The sequence below is a fragment of the Chiloscyllium punctatum genome, chromosome 48, assembly GCF_047496795.1.
Source record: "Chiloscyllium punctatum isolate Juve2018m chromosome 48, sChiPun1.3, whole genome shotgun sequence".
Lineage (NCBI taxonomy): Eukaryota > Metazoa > Chordata > Chondrichthyes > Orectolobiformes > Hemiscylliidae > Chiloscyllium > Chiloscyllium punctatum.
This window is the reverse complement of record NC_092786.1, coordinates 17,526,855-17,549,799: the sequence shown is the minus strand read 5'-3', so window position 1 is coordinate 17,549,799 and position 22,945 is coordinate 17,526,855. Positions and strand designations below refer to the sequence as shown.

The 22,945-nt window shown below is 42.8% G+C and overlaps 1 protein-coding gene across 7 annotated transcripts in view; it reads left to right on the top strand.

Annotated features, from left to right (window-relative positions):
- Positions 1-22,945, top strand: part of sema4ba (sema domain, immunoglobulin domain (Ig), transmembrane domain (TM) and short cytoplasmic domain, (semaphorin) 4Ba) — a 475,024-nt gene that overhangs the window by 319,320 nt on the left and 132,759 nt on the right. Inside the window, exon 1 of one of the 7 annotated variants that reach the window (XM_072564771.1) lies at positions 3,692-3,937. The exons of 5 other annotated variants lie outside the window; for them this stretch is intronic. The gene's annotated coding sequence lies outside the window, so the exon portion shown is untranslated. Of the gene's footprint in view, positions 1-3,691; positions 3,938-4,483; positions 4,613-22,945 lie in introns of those variants that run through there. One more of the 7 variants, XM_072564770.1, reaches the window with a different exon arrangement.

Sequence of the window (22,945 nt, the reverse complement as noted above, 5' to 3'; positions counted from 1 at the left end):
TAAAGCTGAAGATTTAAGATCCTGCTCTACGGCGATGTTTTCATTTCACTTTGTTTGTCTGTCAGGTTTATGAATCAACAACAATGAGGACTCATGTTTCAACATCTTTAAACTGAATGGAAAATCCACCTGGCCTGAATTTATAGAGTCATATAGATGTACAGCATGGAAACAGACCCTTCGGTCCAACCCGTCCATGCCGACCAGATATTCCAACCCAATCTAGTCCCACCTGCTAGCACCCACCCCATATACTTCCAAACCCTTCCTATTCATAAACCCATCCAGATGCCTTTTAAATGTTGCAATTGTACCAGCCTCCATCACTTCCTCTGGCAGCTCATTCCATCCACGTACCACCCTCTGCGTGAAAAAGTTGCCCCTTAGGTCTCTTTTATATCTTTCCCCTCTCTCCCTAAACCTGTGCCCTCTAGTTCTGGACTCCCCCACCTAAGGGAAAATACTTTGTCTATTTATCCTATCCATGCCCCTCATAATTTTGTAAACCTCTATAAGGTCACCCCTCAGCCTCTGACGCTCCAGGGAAAACAGCCCCAGCCTGTTCAGCCTCTCCCTATAGCTCAAATCGTCCAACCCTGGCAAAATCCTTGTAAATCTTTTCTGAACCCTTTCAAGTTTCACAACATCTTTCCGATAGGAAGGAGACCAGAATTGCACGCAATATTCCAACAGTGGCCTAACCAATGTCCTGTACAGCCGCAACATGACCTCCCAACTCCTGTACTCAATACTCTGACCAATAAGAGAAAGCATACCAAACGCCTTCTTCACTATCCTATCTACCTGCGACTCCACTTTCAAGGAACTATGAACCTGCACTCCAAGGTCTCTTTGTTCAGCAACACTCTCTCTTGGACCTCACCATTAAGTGTATAAGTCCGGCTAAGATTTGCTTTCCCAAAATGCAGCACCTCGCATTTATCTGAATTAAACTCCATCTGCCACTTCTCAGCCCATTGGCCCATCTGGTCCAGATCCTGTTGTAATCTGAGGTAACCTTTTTCGCTGTCCACTACACCTCCAATTTTGGTGTCATCTGCAAACTTACTAACTGTACCTCTTATGCTCGAATCCAAATCATTTATGTAAATGACAAAAAGTAAAGGACCCAGCACCGATCCTTGTGGCACTCCACTGGTCACAGGCCTCCAGTCTGAAAACCGACCCTCCACCACCACTCTCTGTCTTCTATCTTTCAGCCAGTTCTGTATCCAAATGGCTAGTTCTCCCTGTATTCCATGAGATCTAACCTTGCTAATCAGTCTCCCATGGGGAACCTTGTCGAAAGCCTTACTGAAGTCCATATAGATCACATCTACCACTCTGCCCTCATCAATCCTCTTTGTTACTTCTTCAAAAAACTCAGTCAAGTTTGTGAGACACGATTTCCCATGCACAAATGCATGTTGACTATCCCTGATCAGTCCTTGCCTTTCCAAATATGTACATCCTGTCCCTCCAATAACTTGCCCACCACCTACGTCAGGCTCACTGGTCTATAGTTCCCTGGCTTGTCCATACTACCCTTCTTAAACAGTGGCACCACATTAGCCAACCTCCAATCTTCGGCACCTCACCTATGACTATCAATGATACAAATATCTCAGCAAGAGGTCCAGCAATCACTTCTCCAGCTTCCCCAGGTCCTGGGGATTTATCCACCCTTATACATTTCAAGACATCCAGCACTTCTTCCTCTGTAATATGGACATCTTGCAAGGTGTCACAGTTTATTTCGCTACTTTCTATATCTTCCAGTGAAGGGCAGTGAAAGGCAGTGGATAGACATGTCTTCCAGTGAAAGGCAATAGGTCGATATGTCTTCTAATCAAGGGCAGTGGATAGACATGTTTTCTAGTGAAAGGGAGTGGATATACATATCTTCCAGTCAAGGGCAGTGGATAGACATGTCTTTGAGTGAAAGGCAGTGGGTAGACATGTCTTCCAGTCAAGGACAGTAGATAGACATGTCTTCCAGTGAAAGATATTGGGCAGACATATCTTCCAGTGAAAGGCAGTGGGTGGACATGTCTTTCAGTCAGCTCTGAAAGCTAAAGGACCCAAAAGGGAGGCTGTCATTTCGAGTTTAGGAATCTAGGATGTCCCTATATCTTTTAACACTTTTAAATTTAAAACTTAAATATGACAACCACTTTTGTGATGGAAGGGAAGCCTGTTGACAAGGTGACATGTGGTCACCTCTTCTGGACTGGCTGGCAGAGAGGGATTGAAAGATTGGCCAGAGCACAGACGCTGGTCAGCCACTGCCAGCTTCTGAAGGAAGAGTGAACCAGAGTTAAAGTTTCTAGGCTAGTGTGACTCCTCTTCAGAACTACTGGAGAAAATATTATCTTTGTTGAATGGTGAATTGCTGGGAATTGTTGGCATTTCCATTGATCATACTCAACCTTCAGTTTCTGAGGTAGCCTCTAAGGTGTTTCACTGATTCAGAAACAGCTTTGGTTTGTGAAATGAACGTTTGAGCTTCAGAAGCTATGAAAATGATTGACCCAATACTCAGATGAAGATGTTCAGGTTGTTAACATTGGAGCAAAGGAGAGTGAAGGAGGATCTGGTCTGTGTACAAGGTTCTGACAGCTTGACAAAAGGGAGACAAAGGAAAGCTGTTGTTCTGATGTTCTCATTTTCTTGTCGCTTAATCTGAACTATCAACATCTTTTCTCCACCAGAACCCTACACACCACCACCCCACCCCAGCCCCAACTGTAGCATAAATTCTGTCCCTCCACATTTCACCAGCTCTGAGGAAGCGTCATCTTGACTCGAAATGTTACTCTCTCCATGGATGCTTATTGAAGGAGCAGCGCTCCGAAAGCTAGTGCTTCCAGATAAACCTGTTGGATTATACCCTGGTGAAGTGTGATTTTTTTTTAACTTTGTCCAGCCCAGTCCAACACCAGCTTTTCCAAATCCATGGATGCTGTCGGACTCGCTATGACCTCAGCATTTGTTGTTATCAGTACAGGTCCCAGCAATCTGCAGCAATTTGCTCCGACAAAGCTAGTCCCATTTTCTGATCATACAAGGATGAGATGATGCAGGAGAGATGTGAGGAAGGACCTATTTACACACCAACTGGTAATGACTTGAAACTCACTGGCTGCAAGAAGGACAATGATTTCAGAAGGACATTGAATGGAGGGAGATAAAACTGCTGCACCACCGGAATACAGCAAGAGAATGGTTATGACTAGGTAGGTCATTTTACAGAGAGCTGGCATGAACTCAGTGGTCTGAATGGCCTCTGTCTCTGCCTGTATTGACTCTAATTTGGGAACAGACACAGCACAACTGAGAAGAAAATTGAACAGGGAAAGCTAATGAAGATCTCTGTTCACTGGCACGAGTGCAGACTGGGGACTCCCAGCTTGGCTTTCCCAACAGACTGAACGAGCCACCACTCAGAAAGGAGTGGGCACGGTTCCGGGGAGCTGATGGCAGTATCGCCAGGAGGAAACAGGGGAAAACAGAAATTGGTGGATGAAATATTTTCTGTCAATTAAAGAGACTTTGAAGTGGAATCTTGCAGCCGTGCATCTGTGTGTGTGAGGAGCCTGTAACGTGAACCATTCTGCTCGTTTTTTTTTCTCTCTTGAGTTTGTCATGCCAATTAAAGTTAAAAGCATTCGTTTTGCTTGGGCGTGTTCTTTGGCTGCGATTACAAAGATTAAACAAATCCTTCTTCCAAGCACTGTGTCTTTGGTAAACATTCCATCAGTTCCAGCCTGTAAAACGCTGCCGTTTTATGGAGGGCTTTTATGTCTATTGACTCAATCCTTTTGGGGATTCATTCTAAAAGCAATAGAAAAAATTGCATAAATTTGCGATTCACGACTCTTCTGTCCTTGATATTTATCTCAGTATTGTCAAGGAAACAAAGAGATTCATAAATAATGTAAGTATGTAGTGACAATTTAGTTTTATGTGTAGATTTGGTTATCGGTTTGCCATTGTGTTTCACATAAGGTTGAAGTGGAATATCATGTCGTTGATAAGTCTCTTGTGCTGGAAGCTCCAGGAGACTCCCGTCTGCAAGAGAAAATTACTTCTGAAAAAAATCAGAAAGGAGCCTGTTTAGAAGGGGCCTTGAGTTTACAATTCGATATGCAAATTTTCTCAGCGTCTCGTCTGAAATATGCTTGTAATAAGTTGTCTCCAAATAGACATTGTAAACAAAATTCCTTTTCCGTGCAGAACTATTCCCTGCATTCATGGTGTCCTCTGCTCGTAACCTTTGGTGCAAAAACAATTTTGAATGTTTGCAAATTATAATCGCGTTGAATCAATTACTGAGGAAGGACAATATTTTGCTTTAAATTTGTCCCCCCGCCGACTTCTCTTGTTGCATTCACACGCTGGATTGGCCAATTCAGTCGGTAGTAAAAACACGGAAGGCAGAATTTGAGTCGCTGCCCATTTGATTCCTTATCAGTTTGTAGAGCACACATTGATATGAAGCTTCAGACCACATTGTACGGCATGTGGCGAGCTGTGAACGTTAGTACTGTGCTGGCTGCTGAGTGAACTTTTTCAGGCACAGCATCTACGTGTGGATATTTCTTGCTAAGTTGTAAGTTAACTCGCGTGCTTTGTACGGTAAAACAATCCTGTTTACTGAATCAATCTAGTTTTCCAGGAAGTGCTGGAGGTGAATTGTCAGTGAGTGAATACAGCATTCAAATTTACCTTGACTACTGTCTAACCCAGATGAATTTTATAAATCCTTAAATCTGTGATGCAATGTTGTTTCTTATTTATCATTCGATTGTGGAATCCAGGATTCAAAAGAATTGCAAACAAATAAGCTAATTCCGTGCAGAATTTAGAGTTTTAATACAGTTATTCTAAGTGCGTTTTGGAATTGGTAAGGGCTGAATTTAAAAAAAAACTTGCTTTGGACTTTGAATCAAGCCATGTCAATGCTGTTGGGAACAGACTGAGTTGTGTCCCCAGTTTAAGTGGTGTGGATCTTGCGATACTGCAGGGTGTTCAGTTCAGAGTGAGGGGGTCTGGGCTGTGTGTTTATTTTCGAGATTCAGTCTTGGGCTGGCGGTTTAAGATGTGTTTTAGAAGGTGGTAGAACCGGGCCACACAGACAGGATCTTCAATTTGGAAGCCTTTGTGTTTGAAGGGGGGATGGGGAATGACTGTCAGGGTTCGTCACTGTAATTTTCTGCAGCCTGAGGAAATGGAACATTCCACAATTGGTGGGGGAGAGGGGGTGAGCAGCTATATCATTTCAATAATTACTGTTATTGTGGAATTTGTGAAACTGCATTACGTTCCTTCTGCGGGAAAAGTGAAATCGCGTGTGTGTTTTTAAAGGAATAACTACTTTCATTAAGCCACTTTCCATATTTAACTGCCATTAATGACAGATGCTTCCATCCAGAAGACCCTCTGTACCTGAGCTAGCATTGCCATCAGGAATACCGACACTAATCTTGATCACAGCAGGCACCTGGATTACTATGTGCAGTTTGTAGTCTCCTTATCCAAGGACAGATAATATTGCTCTCGAGAGAATGCAGGAAAAGTTAACCAGACTTGTTCCTAAGAATGCAGGACTGTCCTATGAAGAGAGATTGGGCAAACCGAGCCTGCGTTACCTAGCATTTCAAGAATTTGAAAGGATTCGGAAAATATTTACAAGGATGCTGCCAGGGTTGGGCTAGGAGGTTTGAGCTACAGGGAGAGGCTGAATAGGCTGGGGCTGTTTCCCCTAATGCATTTGGGGCTGAGGAGTGATGTTATGAAAGTTTATAAAATCACGAGAGGCATGGATAGGATGAATAGCAAGTCTTTTTCCCAGGGTAGGGGAGTCCAAAACTAAAGGGCATGGGTTTAAGGTGAGAGGGAAAAGATTTAAAAGGGACTTAAGGAGCAACTTTTTCACACAGGGGGTGGTGCATGTATGGAATGAGCTGCCAGAGGCAGTGGTGGAGGCTGGTACAAATACAACATTTAAAAGACACCCAGGAGGCCAAATGCTGGCAAATTAATTTAAGATTTTTGGTAGGTATGGACAAGTTGGACCAAAGGGTTTGTTTCCATGCTCTACAACTCTATGACTCTGTGTCTCTAACTTGAAGTGATGTAATTGAAACTTGTAAAATACTTATAGGTAGAGAAGATGTTTCGCCTGGTTGCACAATTTAAAAATAAGGAGGAGATGAGGAGAAAGTTTGTTTGCTCAAGAGGGTTGTGAAGCTTTGGAAGTTTCTACCACATGTGGAAGCTTAGTTTTTAAGAATGTTTAAGGTGGTGATTGATAGATTTCAGATTGCCAGGGTTGTTGGGATGGGATGGGTAAGACATTGAAATGTACAATTGTATTGGATTGCAAGCCAGACTCTATTGACTCTATTCCTGTTCCTGCAGAAGTTTAGTCCCTCAAACTGTTCTGTTAATCAGTGAGATCATGGTAAATGTCTTCTCAATCTATATAGCTGCCTTTGCTCCATTTCCTTTTGATTTAAATCAGATCTTCACTGACATGCTTGTGGAATCGCGCCATAATGGTGGGAGGACTTGCGGACAGGTTACTGGTCTGTTGAACTGTGCTATAAATGCTTCTTCTGCAGCCCAGGCCTGGTGATGACTTAAACACAGAGTTTCTGGCCTGGAAGTGAGGAAGCTACTGTTGCACTACAAAACCTCAACCATGAGCTGCCAGAAGACGTGGTGGAGGCTGGTACAATTGCAACATTTGAAAGGCATCTGGATGGATATATGAAATGGAAGGGTTTGGACGGATATGGGCCGGGTGTTGGCAGGTGGGACGAGATTGGGTTGGGATATCTGGTCGGCATGGACGGGTTGGACCGAAGGGTCTGTTCCATGCTGTACATCTCTATGACTCTCTGACTGTATGTGGCTTAAAGTCTTTGGTTAACAAAAAGCTATCAGTCTTGGATTTCAGATTTTCAATTGATTTGTCATTTGTGGAAGGGTTCTAAGCTTGCACTTTACTTTGTGTGTGAAAGGTTAATAATTTCACACCTGGTGTTAATATTATTCTACAGTGGGATATGGACATTGATGGCTCATGGTGCCATTTCAGAAGGCTGTTAAGAGTCAACCACATTGTTCTCAGGAGAAAGTGAGGACTGCAGATGCTGGAGAATCAGACTCGAAAAGAGTGGTGCTGGAAAAGCACAGTAGGTCAGGCAGCATCCGAGGAGCTGGAGAATCGACGTTTCGGACATAAGCCCTTCATTCCTGAAGAAGGTCTAATGCCCAATTCTCCTGCTCCTCAGATGCTGCCTGACCTGCTGTGCTTTTCCAATACCCCACTTTTTGACCCCCCCTCCCCCCATTGCTTATAAGCTCTGGGTAAGTGCAGCAGATTTCCTTTCCCAATAGACATAATTGTCCCAGATGCTTTTTTTTCACAACAATTGCCAATGGTAGATACTGATATGAGCTTTCAATTACAGATAGTTGTGTTTCTCAAAAAATAACTGAATGTTAATCCCACTATAGCCATGGTCAAACTTGAACCCTTGACCTCGCAGCATGGCTCCTTGGATTAATAATCAAGTGACATGAGTAGTACACTACCATCTCCCCATTTATGACCAGCTCACCCAGGCTAGAATTTTACCGAGATACCCTATCTGTGCCTTTAATATCATAAAAACTTCAATAAAATTGTCCCTAGCTTTCTAAATTCCAGGGAATACAACCTTTGTTTAATCTGTGGAGTCCAGTCCAGGTATAATTCAGATACGTAATCTAAGATCTACTCCCTCCAAAAGCAATACAGTCTGTTCTGATATAACGCGACAGTTCCTTTCCCATGCAATCCCACGTGATAAGAAAATCAGGTCGTAGCAGCACCATTTCAACGATTGGAATTGCTTTATAGCCAATACAGGTATAGAAAGTGTGCATTCTGCAAATAATGGTCTAAATTCTTCATTCGCGTTGTAGCTAATTTACGTTGAAAACACACATGCTATAGCAGAACTGACTGTATATTCTTCCACTGATGTGATACCCAGAAATGCTCACTGTCCTACAGATGTGATCTTACCGAAGTTTAACTGCTACTCTGTTACATTTTCATTCTCTAAATGGAGAGGCCAGCTATTCATTAGCATTTTAGACTTCCTTCAGGGCATCTTCTTGGCATTATGAATTATCTGTGATCTTTGTGGATGTCCACTTTTTTTAACTGTTCGTTCATGGGATGTGGGCAGTGCTGGCCAGACCAGCATTTTATTGCTGAGTGTGTGAAAAAAATTCTCTGCACGCCAGTCCAAAATCATTTGCTCCTGTTCCTGAGACTGTACTCCAGTGTTCAAGATTCCTAAGCCCAGGGGGAACAACCTCCATTTCTATCGTAGTGAATCTCCTTCAGAATTGTTGGTATTGGAATGAAATCATCTCTCATTCTTCTAAATTCCAGACAGGATCAGCCTAGTTTACTCAGTCTGTCATTGCGTGAGACTCCTGTCATCCTGGTCTCCTTCCTATCGGAAAGATGTTGTGAAACTTGAAAGGGTTCAGAGAGGATTTACAAGGATGTTGCCAGTGTTGGAGGATTTGAGCTACAGGGAGAGGCTGTACAGGCTGGGGCTGTTTTCCATGGAGTGTCGGAGGCTGAGGGGTGACCTTATAGACGTTTACAAAATTACGAGGGGCACGGACAGGGTAAATAGGCTAAAGCCTGGGGTCGTGGGGTTGTGTATGAAATGAGCTGCCAGAGGAAGTGGTGGAGGCTGGTACAATTGCAACATTTAAGAGGCATTTGGATGGGTATATGAATTGGAAGGGTTTAGAGGGATATGGGCCGGGTGCTGGCAGGTGGGACTAGATTGGGTTGGCATGGACGGGTTGGACCGCAGGGTCTGTTTCCATGCTGTACGTCTCTATGACTCTATGACCAATCTAGTGAACCTTTACTGTACTGCAATGCAGTTATATCCTTCCATAGATATTAAGGCCAGAACATACAGAGTAATTCAGCTGTAGTCTTTCTGGAGTCCTGCACATTTATAGAAAAATAGGACCTGTTATCAACATGAAACTACCCCAATTGATAAAGACCCCGCCAACCCATATGGGTTCCAGCAATGATGTGAGGAGTGCAATGATGTATCTTCTCACGTAAGTATTGATGATGTTTTAGCTCAGCAGTGGTTACCCCCTTGGAAGAAACATCTGTTGTTTTATTTCTGCTACTTCACAACCATTTATGTGGCATTCTTGTTGACTTCTCTTTTCCCTTGTTCAGTTTGCGGCAGAACCTTCAACCATTCAGTCCATCATTCTGGAATGTTACCCTATCCTGTAACCTTTTGACCTCTCCTTTATCTCAAACAGCTTTTCAAACACCATCTCTTTGACCAAGTATTAGGCCACTCCTAGCTCAGCACCTAATTTCTTCAAGGATTTATCTCGGCATATTTGCATTCCAGACACTGTCAACATAAAAGTCACTCTTCACAATCATTTCCCCTATTTGGAAAAGGGTATGTGATATTCCCGACTCATGAGTCCTTTGACCCTATTCCCGTTTCCCCAATGCACTCCTATTTTTTCCCTTGTTTCCCTCATACTCTGAAGTGCATATCATTTAGTCCTGATAGTTTATCAACAGCAGCATCCATTAGTGTTTTAATGTTACCATCCTAGATTTGAAGGTTGTTAGACACTCTTTTTGCTCTTTTTCCACTGCATTATTTGTAGTTACATTTTATGTCATACTTTAGAAGATGTGTTCATAAGAACATAACAGCAAAAGGAAGCTATTTAACTCCTAAAATTTACTCCACCATTCAAGTAGTTCCTGCTTAACCTGTATAATATTCCTGGTCGCATTACCAAAGAATATTTCGACAGAGCCTGCTAAGGTAAAGAAAATGAACATTAATTTTATTGAAGGAACATCACATTGTTTGTGATTGTTGTGAAGTTGGATAATTATAGGTTGGGAGGCAGGAAGTTAGAATTTGGCATTTGTAAAATTGTAAAATGCTGGGGAGAATGCATTGCATGGTCCCTTCAAAGACAGTATGTTTTCAGTGCTTAGAGATTAAAATGGATGTCTGTGGGCAGCAGCTTGAAAGTTTGCAAGTACACAGAGAGCACTCGACTGAAACATTTGTATCAAAAGGCTGTAGAGTTAGCAGGCCAAGCAGCAGTTTTTACCAAGACAACAGTCTTTTGAATTTAGCCAATCAACTTGAACTAGGTAATTTGATACCAAAAACTATTAAATGTAAATCTGATGGCTCTGACAACGTAGGACCAATCTTAGTGTAAGAAATATTGATATGTCATCAAGAGTAGGGGGCAGTTGGACAAGACCCCAGAGCAAATGGCCCTCCGCTCCTGAGAGACTTGCTGGCTCTCACAGCCTCCTCTATGTCTTAGAGAAAGCACTACCTAAACAACACCGGTACCAGTCATGGAGAAGGCATTCCTGACAGAGGAATCAATGGGAAAGCCACAGAACATTCCAGGAGATATGTAACCTGGCTATAATTTTTACCTATAATTTTGAGAGACTAAGTTCTATTTTTGTTATATGAGTAGGACGTTAATTTATTGGAACAGCATACCATTAGAATCTTGTTTTGTTCAGGAATAGTTAGTAGTAGGAAGCGATTTATTCAGTTCATTCATAGTTTAGTTAATTTATTCACTGCTGGATTTAGATAAATAAATTGGTACTTGTTGATTTTAAACTGAGTGTCAACGATTTATTTTATTTAACCACTAGAAATTGCTGAAGAGCAGGTTACATCCCTTTTCAGACTTTTTACAGATTATAGGGGAAGGCCACTCTTCTTTGGGTGTTTCGCTTTTAGTTCTCAGAAGGGGATCCACCTCCACTTATAAAATAATCTTGACACAAGATTGCAGGAGAGAGTAAGGTCTTATGGCATTGCATTATTTCCTGTGAATATCTCATTAACATGTCACATAGTCAGACTTATCCTCTTAGTCTACATCCCCGAAAGTGTCTGATTCTACCCTTCTATCTACTCAAGTCCCTGATTCTAGGCAGATGCTACATCTTCGTCCAAATCTCTAAGTCATTTTGCTGTAACACTGCTCAAGCTCTGTCAGCTAAGAACCTTTTGCCTTGCTAGGTTTCTGGGCTGAATAATTCCGTTAAACTCAACCTGTGAGACTCATTCTCCCTTGGCACCATTCACACATATCTGGAACAGACTCTCACACTGTGAAGTCTGTAGGAAGAGAAATTATCAACTGTGACACTTAGTTCGAGAGAAACAGGTATCATAGATACCCCAGATGGCCTAAGTCTGGAGATACAGAGACCAGAGAAACTGAAACTGAGCAATTTAGTGAAAGGATTGAGAATTTTTAAAAATCATTTGTTTTGTTCAAAAGAATTGGAGTGAGTTGAACAGATTTTGTTCCCAGTATCAAAACAGAAATTGGGGTATTATTTTTCAGAATCAAAAGCACATAGAAATTAGTGACATGTCCTAAGGTGCATGTACCTTGCTTTCTAGCATTCTGATCTTCACACAGTACAGGTCCTGGAGTCTGTTTACTAGTTGATTTGTAGGCAAGTTGGAACACAATGTAAAATAATTGTTACAAGTCCAAGAAACATTTGTATGTTGAATCTTTAAAATTAATATTAATACACCCCTGTATGCGGTTACGTTTATTAGTATGAGCAATTTAAGTTGGACATTTGTAAATTGGGAACCCTTTGTACAGCTCAGGTTGTGGAGTCAGATTATGAAATTCAACTCTTCCCTTGTTGTTTTTAGACATTGAATTGCAGTGGACAGGGTCTGGAGGAGATTTCCAAGGATGTCACATGGACTGGGGAATGTCATTACAAGGGAAGATTGGGTAGTTTTATTTGGAACTGAGAAGGCTGAGGGGAGATGAAATTGAAGCCTATTAGGTTTTGGGGGGCCTTGCTAGTGTGGACAGGGAGGCCTTATATCTCTTGTTTGAAGCATAGATTTGGAAAAAGAAGTGGGAAGTTTAAAAGGGATTTGAGGGGAAATGTTTACATCAAAAGGGTGATGGGGGTCTGGAACTCACTGCCCAACAGGTGGGGAGCCAGAAATCCTGATCACATTAAAAAAGTTGTACAATATGTGCTTGAGGTGACATGACCTGAACGCTATAGCCCAAGAACTGGAGAGTGGGGTTAGGCTGGATGGCTTCTCATTGGCTGATACAGACACTGCTGGCTGAAGGGCCTCCTTCTGTGCTGTACATTTCAGTTTCTTTGATTAAAGTGGTAATGACAGATGATGGACTGGGTTTTCAACTTTGCTCAAGATTAGAGTGGTGCTGGAATACCACCACAGGTCAGGCAGCATTTGAGGAGCAGGAAAATCGACGTTTCAGGCAAAAACCCTTCATCAGGTTTGCAACTTTGCTACCTGGGCTGGAAGCATCACTTTGACAGAGCAGAGGTGGACAAATCTACTGAAAGGCTTCAGACTCCCTCAATATTCTCCTGTGAAATGGTATGTGGGAGAGGGGCAAGAAATTACACCCTCCAATCCCACCATCTTTTTGAGGGCCATAAAGACTGGAGGTCTGCATGGGGGTGGGAGTAGAGCCTCAGAGTGCCAGATCAGCAGGTGCCCAAGTTCTGACAAGCTGATCTTCAGATTCTTGTGGGGCAGGACAGGGAAATCTTCAGCAGCTGTCACCCTGGGTTTCTGTTTCCCTCTGCTGAAGGTGATTGGCCCAACCTCCACCACTTACTCAGGAACCATTTCCTTCCATTGATCACTTGTCCACTGGGTCCCTTCCAACCAGAGGATCTGGGCAGGGTCAGAAGGAGGGGGTGGTAAGGAGCAGGAAGGTGGAGTATGACAACTGGGAATAGGTACCATAAGACATTGGAGCAGGAATTGGGTCATTTGATCAAATAACACTGCAATGATTGTAACAAGGTCAGCCAGGTGGACCTCACAGAATATGAGTTCCCTGATTGGGGCTGTTGATCTGGTCCAATCAGGGAGCCTTGGCTGACTGAAATGAACAGGAGTGTCAGATTGTTCACTCTGAGAGCTGGCTCTGAGGGAGCTGGGTCAGTGTTAAGGGCTTTCCATGTGTAAATAAAGGTTGACTTAGTGATGGCTGCCGCTTTCAAAAGTTGTTTCAAACACCTTCACGACTGAGCCACCATCTTGAGTAGCCTCCCCGTCTTATTGCTACAATAGGGAATCGCACCTGAGTTCCTTCAATGGTCAAACATCTCCCTAGATCTGCCTTAAATAACGACCAAGCATCCACCTATCTCAGCGATAGAGAATTCCAAAGATTCACCACGCTTTGAGTGAAGAGTTGAAGGGTGGCAGATAGATCAGAACCTTGCATGGCATCGCCTGATAGGAGGCATCTTGAGCTGGCAGAAACCTGGCGTTGGCCAGGCCTACCATTGCACCATCAAACGTCCAGCAGGGGGCAGAGAAACCCATTGCCAGCGTCATGGTGGGTCATGGCATCGCTGTTTGTGGGATCTTGCTGTGCTCCACATCAATTGCAGTGCAGCGATGGCACAGAAAAACCAGGCAGACAGCTTTGTGCTTCGAAAATCAATGCAACGCTTTGGAGAAATTGAGAAAGACCACATCATTCTTCCTGGGAATGAAGGAGCTAGACATGTGATTAAACATGTCACTGAAGCCCCAGGTCCTACTGTCACAAAAGTGACGGTGATGCCTTTATATCTATTAACAATGGCTGGGATTAGAGCAACTTGTGCTCCAAATAATCCATTTACATTTTCCCTAAAGCCTAGTGTCACATTCAAAGTGAAGGCTTTGCGGTGATGTAACACATTAGCAAAGCAGATGGATATTAAAGGGAAAGGGAGGATGGTAATTGTTTAAACGGTATAAGTGTCAAACAGCTGCCAGTGAAGCTGTTGTTGACACCAGTGCCGGCAAATAACCATGGAATATGAAATCAAAATGCCTGACTCTAATGAGCCAAGTGAACACATATTGCCATGCTAACCTTCGCAGGAGGTGCAGATTCTTTCGAATGCCAGAAATGTGTCATTTGTATTTATAATGCATCCTGTCATGGTGATTCTGCCAGAGTTTAAGAAAAGTGTATTATTCTAGATTAAACAGAATACGTGGCACAGGACCAAGCCATTGAACACAGCTGTCCATGCCAATGTTAATACCCAACACAAGGCTCCTTTCAGCCAACTCAATCTAAGCCAATTGCTGGGTCCTTGTATTCTTTACTCCATCTGGTTTCTCCTGAAATGCAGCAATACTGTTTGCATCTGCTCCGTTGCATTGTTAAAAGTCCCAACTTCAACCACTCTCAGCTGTGGAGAAATGTGCAGTCTTGTCCACTGTCGGTGTCACACTCTTGTGGAGCTCATGGAGATTATGACTGCTGTCTGGTGAGTCAGTGTTGCTTCTGTCTTCAGCAGTGCCCCCTATGTTTTGTGCCACAGGAGCACAGTTTGCTTGTCGGACTCCTTGTGTAGTAAGTCCCTACCGATCCCAGGGGCACCATCCCGTGGCGGCACAGTGATTAGCACTGCTGCCTCACAGTGCCATGGATTTGAGTTTGATTCTAACTTCAGACGACCGTCTGTGTGGAGTTTGAACATTCTCCCCGTGGCTGTGCAGGTTTCCTCTGGGTGCTCTGGTTTCCTCCCACAGTCCAAAGATGAGCAGGTAGGTGGATTGATAATGCTTAAAAGTTTCCCTGTCGTGTCCAAGGATGTGTAGGCTAGGTGGATTAACCATGGGAAATGGGGGGTTATGATATAGGGTAGTGAGTGGGTCTGCATGAGATGTTTTTCAGAGGGTTGGTGCAGACTCGTTGGGCTAAATAGTCTCCTTCCGCACTGTAGGGATTCTATGATTCTACCACTGCCTTGATACCAGCCCTTCATCTGAAGGGCTTTTGCCCGAAACGTCGATTTCGCTGCTCGTTGGATGCTGCCTGAACTGCTGTGCTCTTCCAGCACCACTAATCCATCACCCAATTGTGTCCACCAGATTAAATGCTCCCATGTCATCAAACTAACCAAGGACAAGAACACAAGCTTCCAGCTGTGGGTTCAAGCTCCTCTTCAAGTCGTAAACACATAGTTCAGGGCTGATGCTCCCATGCAGTCCTGAGGGGGCACTGTCCTGTTGGAGTTGCTGTTTGTTGGATGAGGTATTAAACCACCTGGATGTAAGTTTGCTCGCTGAGCTGAAAGGTTTGTTTTCAGACGTTTCGTCTCTGTACTAGGTAACGGAACATCTGAAAACAAACCTACCACCTACCTACATCCAGAACCTCAACTTGAGCTACAAATCTTCTCAAAACTCATTAAACCATCTCTGTCGGGCAGGTGTGAGGAAGGGGAGGCATGTTATTGTCAGTGTCCTCGCCAGAACTTAGCTCTCAAATCAGCACCAGACAAAATAAAGTTGCTTTAGTCATCTTTTGACTGATACCTGTGGGAGCTTTCTCTATGCAAATTGGTTGTTGTACTTTCCAAATTACACTTCAAGGGAAAAGTAATTCATTGGTTGTAAATCACTTTGAGACAGCCAGTTGTCATGAAAGCACTACATAAATGTAGGTCTTTTTTTCTCTCTGGATAATCCTGAATTGCCACTTGGATGTATTTATGGTTTTTAAAAATGGCCCCCTAGTTTTGGATTCCCATACGAGTTTATTGCTATTTATTTCTTGATGACAACACAGAGGGATGGACCAGAGCAGTTCTTTATAGAGTGGATTGTGGATACACTAAAATAATTAACAGAAAATTCTGGAAATTCTCACCAGGCTGAACAGTGTGTGACATGAAGAAAAAGAGTTAATGTTTCAGGACGTTGGCTTTGCATCAGAAACCCTATCAGAATGTAGCTTCAACATAACCTCCTTTAGCATTGCTGAATGAAGACACACAGTGGAAGAGATTTTTGTCTTACACTGATCAGGACAGAATCGCAGAAATACCAAATGTTAAAGAGAATATCGATTTCTGTTGTTAGCTCAAAACGTCTGTATCAGGAAGGGACCATAATCTGTTTTGCTTCCCTTTCTATTTTCCTTTAACTTGGAAAGGCATGAGTTAATCAAGGATGGATTTATTAATGGTGGCTTGTGCCTAATGAACTTGATTGAAATATTTGATTTGTCGTTTAGTGTTGCATATCTTTATTTAATTACTCCTGCACAGTGGCTCGCTTTCAAAGGACTCTTTCACCCTCACATTTAACCATTTCTGCCTTGTTCACAGCACCATGTGACTCATCATTTCTTTCAAGGAGCAATCTGTTTTCAGTTCCTTTTGCCACTGTTCTTCCTTTTTGTGCATCTTGCCTTCCTCAGGACTTGCCCCATGGAGATTGCGGGAAATAGGCAAATGCCCTCTTATCACCGCACACCCAACTAGCAGACAACATATGTGCCTGCCAGCTTTCTACATTTTGCGGGACTTTTCTGTGCAATTTTCTCGGGTAAATTTGTGTAAGATTGTATGCCTCACTCTGTCTAAGCACCCCATGACCTGGATGTCCTTGTCGGCTATGATCCGCCTGTACTGCTCACAAAACAAAACTTTTCACTGTACTCAGGTATATGTGACAACAATAAATCAAATCAAAACAAAGCTAACCTTGCATTGCGACAAAAAAAGTGAATCATTTACATTTACATATGTTGCATTTAGTCCCACAATTGCAGGGCACGCTCTTGGGCATTCACTGTCCAAGCTGCCCCAGTGCCACTGATATCATCGCAAGAGATACTGTAGGCAGCTGCTTGCATCTGAAAATGTTCCGTGCAGTCAACTCAGATTCACTAGAGAACTTGCCTTCCCATTATCACTATCTCTGCATTGGGAAGTTCAATAAACCAGCCTCAATGATTTCTAAAAAAACAAACATTCATTAAATGTTCTGGATATAGGTTTGCTTGCTGGGCTGGAACGTTCATTTTCAGATGGTTTGTCACCATGCTAGGTAACATCTTCAGTGAGCCTCCGGACAAAGCTCAGGATTCTTTAAATGTTTCCAAAGCCATTGATGCCGAGGAGCTTACAGAGTGAGTCTTGATCCCTTCACTGTCTACCCCAGTCCCAAAGCCAGGAAGCTGCCATGAGGTGAGGGGAGTGGAGAATGATGCAGTGAGGATGTTGTGTTAGTGCATAGATACCAGACCAGACAGGCAGTGTACCTTTAAGGCAGTTACATTTCTTCATGACATGTGACATTCTGGTGTAAAGGTACCCATCTCACTCTCACTGACTCTGTCAATGTCATGGAATCAGTTTAGTATTTTCAGTCACAGTCAGTTATGTGTATGTAACATAACAAGAGTAACCGCAGAATCCAGATTGTGTATGAATCTGTGATATTATAAGTGTAATTAGTAGTGTCAATAAATTTCAAGACATCTATCTCAACCTTTGTACAGTATGATATATTGGATAACATTTCAGACAGCACACAGACTATATCATACAGGCCGTAATTGTTGATCCAGGGAACGACATCAGAAGAGAATGGAGAATAGGGGACTGGGTGGAGAGAGACTGGTTGGTTGATGAGGGGAGCAAAGAATTGTAGCAGCAGTGACGTTTTTGCAAGGTTTGTGAAGGTTTGTAGCTCAGGTTGAGGTTTAGGGTGTAGGTTTGCTCACTGAGCTGTAGGTTTGATATCCAGACGTTTCATTACCTGGCTAGGTAACATCATCAGTGGCAACCTCCAAGTGAATCGAAGCTGTTGTCTCCTGCTTTCTATTTATATGTTTGTCCAGGATGGGGTTCCTGGGGTTTGTGGTGATGTCATTTCCTGTTCATTTTCTGAGGGGTTGATAGATGGCATCTAGATCTATGTGTTTGTTTATGGCATTGTGGTTGGAGTGCCAGGCCTCTGGGATTCCCTGGCATGTCTTTGCTTAGCCTGTTTCAGGATAGATGTGTTGTCCCAGTCAAAATGGTGTTTTTTTTTCCTCCATGTGTAGGGCTATGAGGGAGAGACGGTCATGTCTTTTTGTGGCTAGCTGGTGTTCGTGTATCCTGGTGGCTAACTTTCTTCCTGTTTGTCCTAAGTAGTGCTTGTGGCAGTCCTTGCATGGAATTTTGTAGATGATGTTGGTTTTGTCCATGGGTTGTACTGGGTCTTTTAAGTTTGTTAGTTTTGTTTGAGAGTGTTGGTGGGTTTGTGTGCTACTAGGATTCCGAGGGGTCTTAGTAGTCTGCTGTCATTTCTGAAACTTCTTTGATGTATGGTAAGGTGGTTAGGGTTTCTGGCTGTGTTAGGTCTGCTTGTCGTGGTTTGTTCTTGAGGAATCTGCGGACTGTATTCTTTTTTGAGTATCCGTTCTTCTTGAATACGTTGTATAGGTGGTTCTCCTCTGTTTTCCGAAGTTCGTCTGTGCTGTAGTGTGATGTGGCTCGTTGGAATAGTGTTCTGATACAGCTTTGTTTGTGTGTGTTGGGATGGTTGCTGGTGTAGTTAAGTATTTAGTCAGTGTTTGTCGGTTTTCTGTATACACAGGTTTGTAGTTCTCCCTTGTCCGTTCTTTCGACTGTGACGTCAAGGAATGCGAGTTTGTTGTTGGTTTCTTCCTCCTTGGTGAACTTTATGCCTGTAAGGGTGTTGTCGATGATGTTAAATGTCTCTTCTATCTTGTTTTGTTTTGTGATGACAAAGGTGTCATCTACGTAGCGGACCCAGATTTTTGGTTTGATGGTTGGTAGGGCTGTTTGTTCTAGTCTTTGCATTACCGCTTCTGCTATGAATCCTGATAGCGGAGATCCCATGGGTGTGCCGTTGGTTTGTTTGTAGACTATGTTGTTGAAAGTGAAGTGGGTGGTGAGGCACAGGTCCACTAGCTTCATAATGTTTTCATTGGTAATGTGATTGGTGGTGGTTGGGGTGTGTGATGGTCTCTTCTAAAAGTGTGGTAAGTGTTGATGGAGGTGAACAGTGCTGTTACGTCGAATGAGATCATTGTTTCGTCTTCGTCTATTTTGGTGTTTTTGATGATTTTTAGGAATTCCTGGGTGGAGTGGATGGAGTGCTGTGACTCTTCTACTAGGTATTTCAGTCTTGTGTGCAGTTCTTTGTCCAGCCTGTAAGTTGGCCAAAAACTAACAAACTTAAAAGACCCAGTACACCCCATGGACAAAACCAACGTCATCTACAAAATTCCATGCAAGGACTGCCACAAACACTACATAGGACAAACAGGAAGAAAGTTAGCCACCAGGATACACGAACACCAGCTAGCCACAAAATGTCACGACCCTCTCTCCCTTATAGCTCTGCACACCATTTCGACTGGGACAACACATCTATCCTGGGACAGGCTAAGCAAAGACGTGCCAGAGAATTCCTAGAGGCCTGGCACTCCAACCACAATGCCATAAACAAACACATAGATCTAGATACCAACAACTTGCATTTCTATAATACCTTTAACACACAAAAACACTCCAAGATATTTGACAGAAGGTTAATTGCTCATAGCCTCAATGATAGTCAGAAAATCAGAAATCTGGCAGAGTTTTCTGCCCTATTATAGTCTCTAGCAATGACAGCATCACTGTTCACTCACATTGCATTGAAACTGGGAGTTTGTACCACAAACCACTGCTTTTAGGGTGTAGGTTTGCTCACTGAGCTATAGGTTTGATATCCAGACGTTAGAAAACGAACAGGAAATGACATCACCAAAACCTCAGGAACCCCATCCAGGACAAACATATAAATAGAAAGCAGGAAACAACAGCTTCGCTTCACTTGGAGGTCGCCACTGATGATGTTACCTAGCCAGGTAATGAAATGTCTGGATATCAAACCTACAGCTCAGTGACCAAACCTACACCCTAAAAGCAGTGATGTTTGTGGTACAAACTCTCAGTTTCAATGCAATGTGAGTGAACAGTGATGCTGTCATTGATAGAGACTATATTAGGGCAGAAAACTCTGCCAGATTTCTGATTTTCTGACTATCATTGAGGTCATGAGCAATTAACCTTCTGTCAAATATCTTGGAGTGTTGTTGTTGTGTTAAAGGCACTATAGAAATGCAAGTTGTTGGCTTTTCTTTTGTTTTTACTGTTGCGTATTTGACAATAATGTCATTGACCTGGAGTCAGAAATTCCATTAGAGATAGACGAAGTCCAGGATTGCCAAAGAAAAATACTGCAGCAAATTCCCCACTCCCACACGACACCCGTAACATGCTCTGAGTTATTTACAGGAGGTTGCTCAATGACAGAGAAAGCACATTGTGAACATGTTAGTTTCTTTAAATAACAGTTTGAACATCTAACATGATAACACTTGAGGAACAGAAACCTAATCAAAAGGTGTGATTTGTTAAAGAGAATGAGAACAGCCAAAGTATCAGGTGTTATAGGGAGTCACCTTTGTCACTGGGCTGTCACGGATACATATGAAGTATTTGCTGCCGTAAATTCTATTTCATATCAACTGAGTGAGATAATGCCAAGTATCCACCAGTTATCTGTGTGTTCAGCTCCTTTGGTTTGAGTACCTGACAATGCGTCATCGCAAAAGCTTTATACCCACTTCAGACTAAGAACCAAATCTCACTTGTCATGTTTCTTTCTTAAAATTTCAGAATTCTAATTGTCATTGTTACACCCTGACAGCAGTTGCTTATTCACTTTCTGTCAGTGAAATTATCTGTGGTCATGTAGCTTTTACAAAATGATTTGTGGGTGGGATGTGGTGACACCAGCTAAGCAACATTTCTTGCCCAATCCTCAATATCTTGAGAACATCAACCACGTAATGAGGATAGGTTTGAGTCAGGGGAGCAGGTTCCTTTCCCTCAAGTGCAGTCTATCACCTTTCGTGGTCTTTGGCACTAGCTCATAAACCACCAGGTTTGTTTTTATTCGCTTTCACAACGTGTCGCGGTTGAGTGTGAACTCATGAACTCTGAGTTCCTACCCCAATATGTGAACAATTAAATCACAATAACCATTGTATGTAGTAAATCTGCGAGTGATGAATGTGAATGGTTTTTTACTTTTCCGGTGATCAGTCCACAACATTATATTTCCTCAAGATTGCAAGAATTCAGAGAAGGAGCCAACAATTTGGATACAGGACTGGCTCAAAGGTGGGAGACAGAGGCTGGTAGTGGAGGGTTGATTTTCGGACTGGAGGCCTGTGACCCAGCGGTGTGCCGCAAGGTTTGGTGCTGAATCCACTGCTTTTCGTCACTTATTTAAATGATTTGGATGTGAGTATAAGAGGTATGGTTGCAGATGACACCCAAATTAAGGGTGTAGTGGACAGTGAAGAAGGTTACCTCAGAGTACAACATGATCTTGATCAGCTGGGCCAGTGGGCCGAGGAGTGGCAGATAGAGTTTAATTTAGATAAATGTGAGGTGCTGCATTTAGGAAAGGCAAATCAGGATTGGACTCATACACTTAATGGCAAGGACCTGGGGAGAGTTGCTGAACAAAGAAATCTTAGGGTACAGGTTCATAGTTCCTAGACAGTGGAGTCGCAGATAGACAGGATAGTGAAGAAAGCATTTGGTATGCCTTCCCTTTATTGGTCAGAGCATAGTGTATAGGAGTTGGGCGCTCATAGTGCAGCTGTACAAGACACGGGTAGGCCACTTTTGGAATATTGCATTCAGTTCTAGTCTGCTTGCCATAAGGAAGATGTTGTTAAACTTGAAAGCGTTGAGAAAAGATTTACAAGGATGTTGTCAGAGTTGGAGGATTTGAGGTATAGGGAGAGGCTGAATAGGCTGGGGCTGTTTTCCCTGGAGCGTCAGAGGCTGAGGAGTGGCCTTATAGAAGTTTGTAAATTCATGTGGGGCATGGATAGGATAAACAGACAAAGTCTTTTCCCCAGAGTAGGGAAGTCCAAAATTAGAGGGCATGGGTTTAAGTTGAGAGGAGAAATGTTTAAAATGGACCTAAGGGGCAAAGTTTTCAAGCAGAGGGTGGTGTGTGTATGGAATGAGTTGCCAGAGAAAGTGTTGGAGGCTGGTACAATTACAACATTTAAAAGATAGCTGGATGGGTACATGAATAGGAAGGGTTCAGAGGGATATGGGCCAAATGCTGGCAAATGGAACTGATTACTTTCGGATATCTGGTCGGCATGGATGAGTTGGACCAAAAGGCCTGTTTCCCTGCTCTGTGACTCTATGACTAATTCAACCCCCCCAAGTCTTCTTCCTGATTTGGATGAGATCAGGGATCATCTAGTGGTAACCTCAACTCCACTTTACTGTCTGCCCTTGAGTCCCACGGTGATGAAAGCTCCAACTCAGTCTTCAATATCTTCAATGACCCAGTTTCCATTCCTCTCCAGGCAAGAAAATTCCATAAACTGACAAACCTGTGAGAAGGAAAAAAAAGCCCCTTCATCTCAAAATTAAATGGGAGATGTCTTATTTTTAAACTATGTCCCCTAGCTGTTCGCATGCACCTTGTCAAATCCCCTCAGGGTCTTCTACATATCGATAAGATCATCTCTCATTCTTCTAAGCTGCAGTGAGTTTAGGACCAACCTGCTCATCGCTTCCTCATAAGAAAACCCCATCATCCCAAGAAGCAGTAAAGTGAGCCCTCAATTTAGGAAGTGAAGAATACCTTTGGGAAGAGAGAAGAAAAATTTTAAAAAGTCATGAGGGGCAATGCTTTTACACAGAGAATGGTTCATGTGGAATGAACTTCCAGACAAAGTGGTGTATTCAGTTATAGTTACAACATTTAAACAATATTTAGAGAAGTATATAAATAAGAAATGTTTGGAGGGATATGGGCCAAGCACAGGGAGGTGGGACTAATTTAATTTGCAGTTATGGTCAGCGTAGACTGGTTAGGCCAAAGGGTCTATTTCTGTGATGTGTGACTCTATGATTTAAAGCACAGTAGAAAACAAAGAATCACAAGAA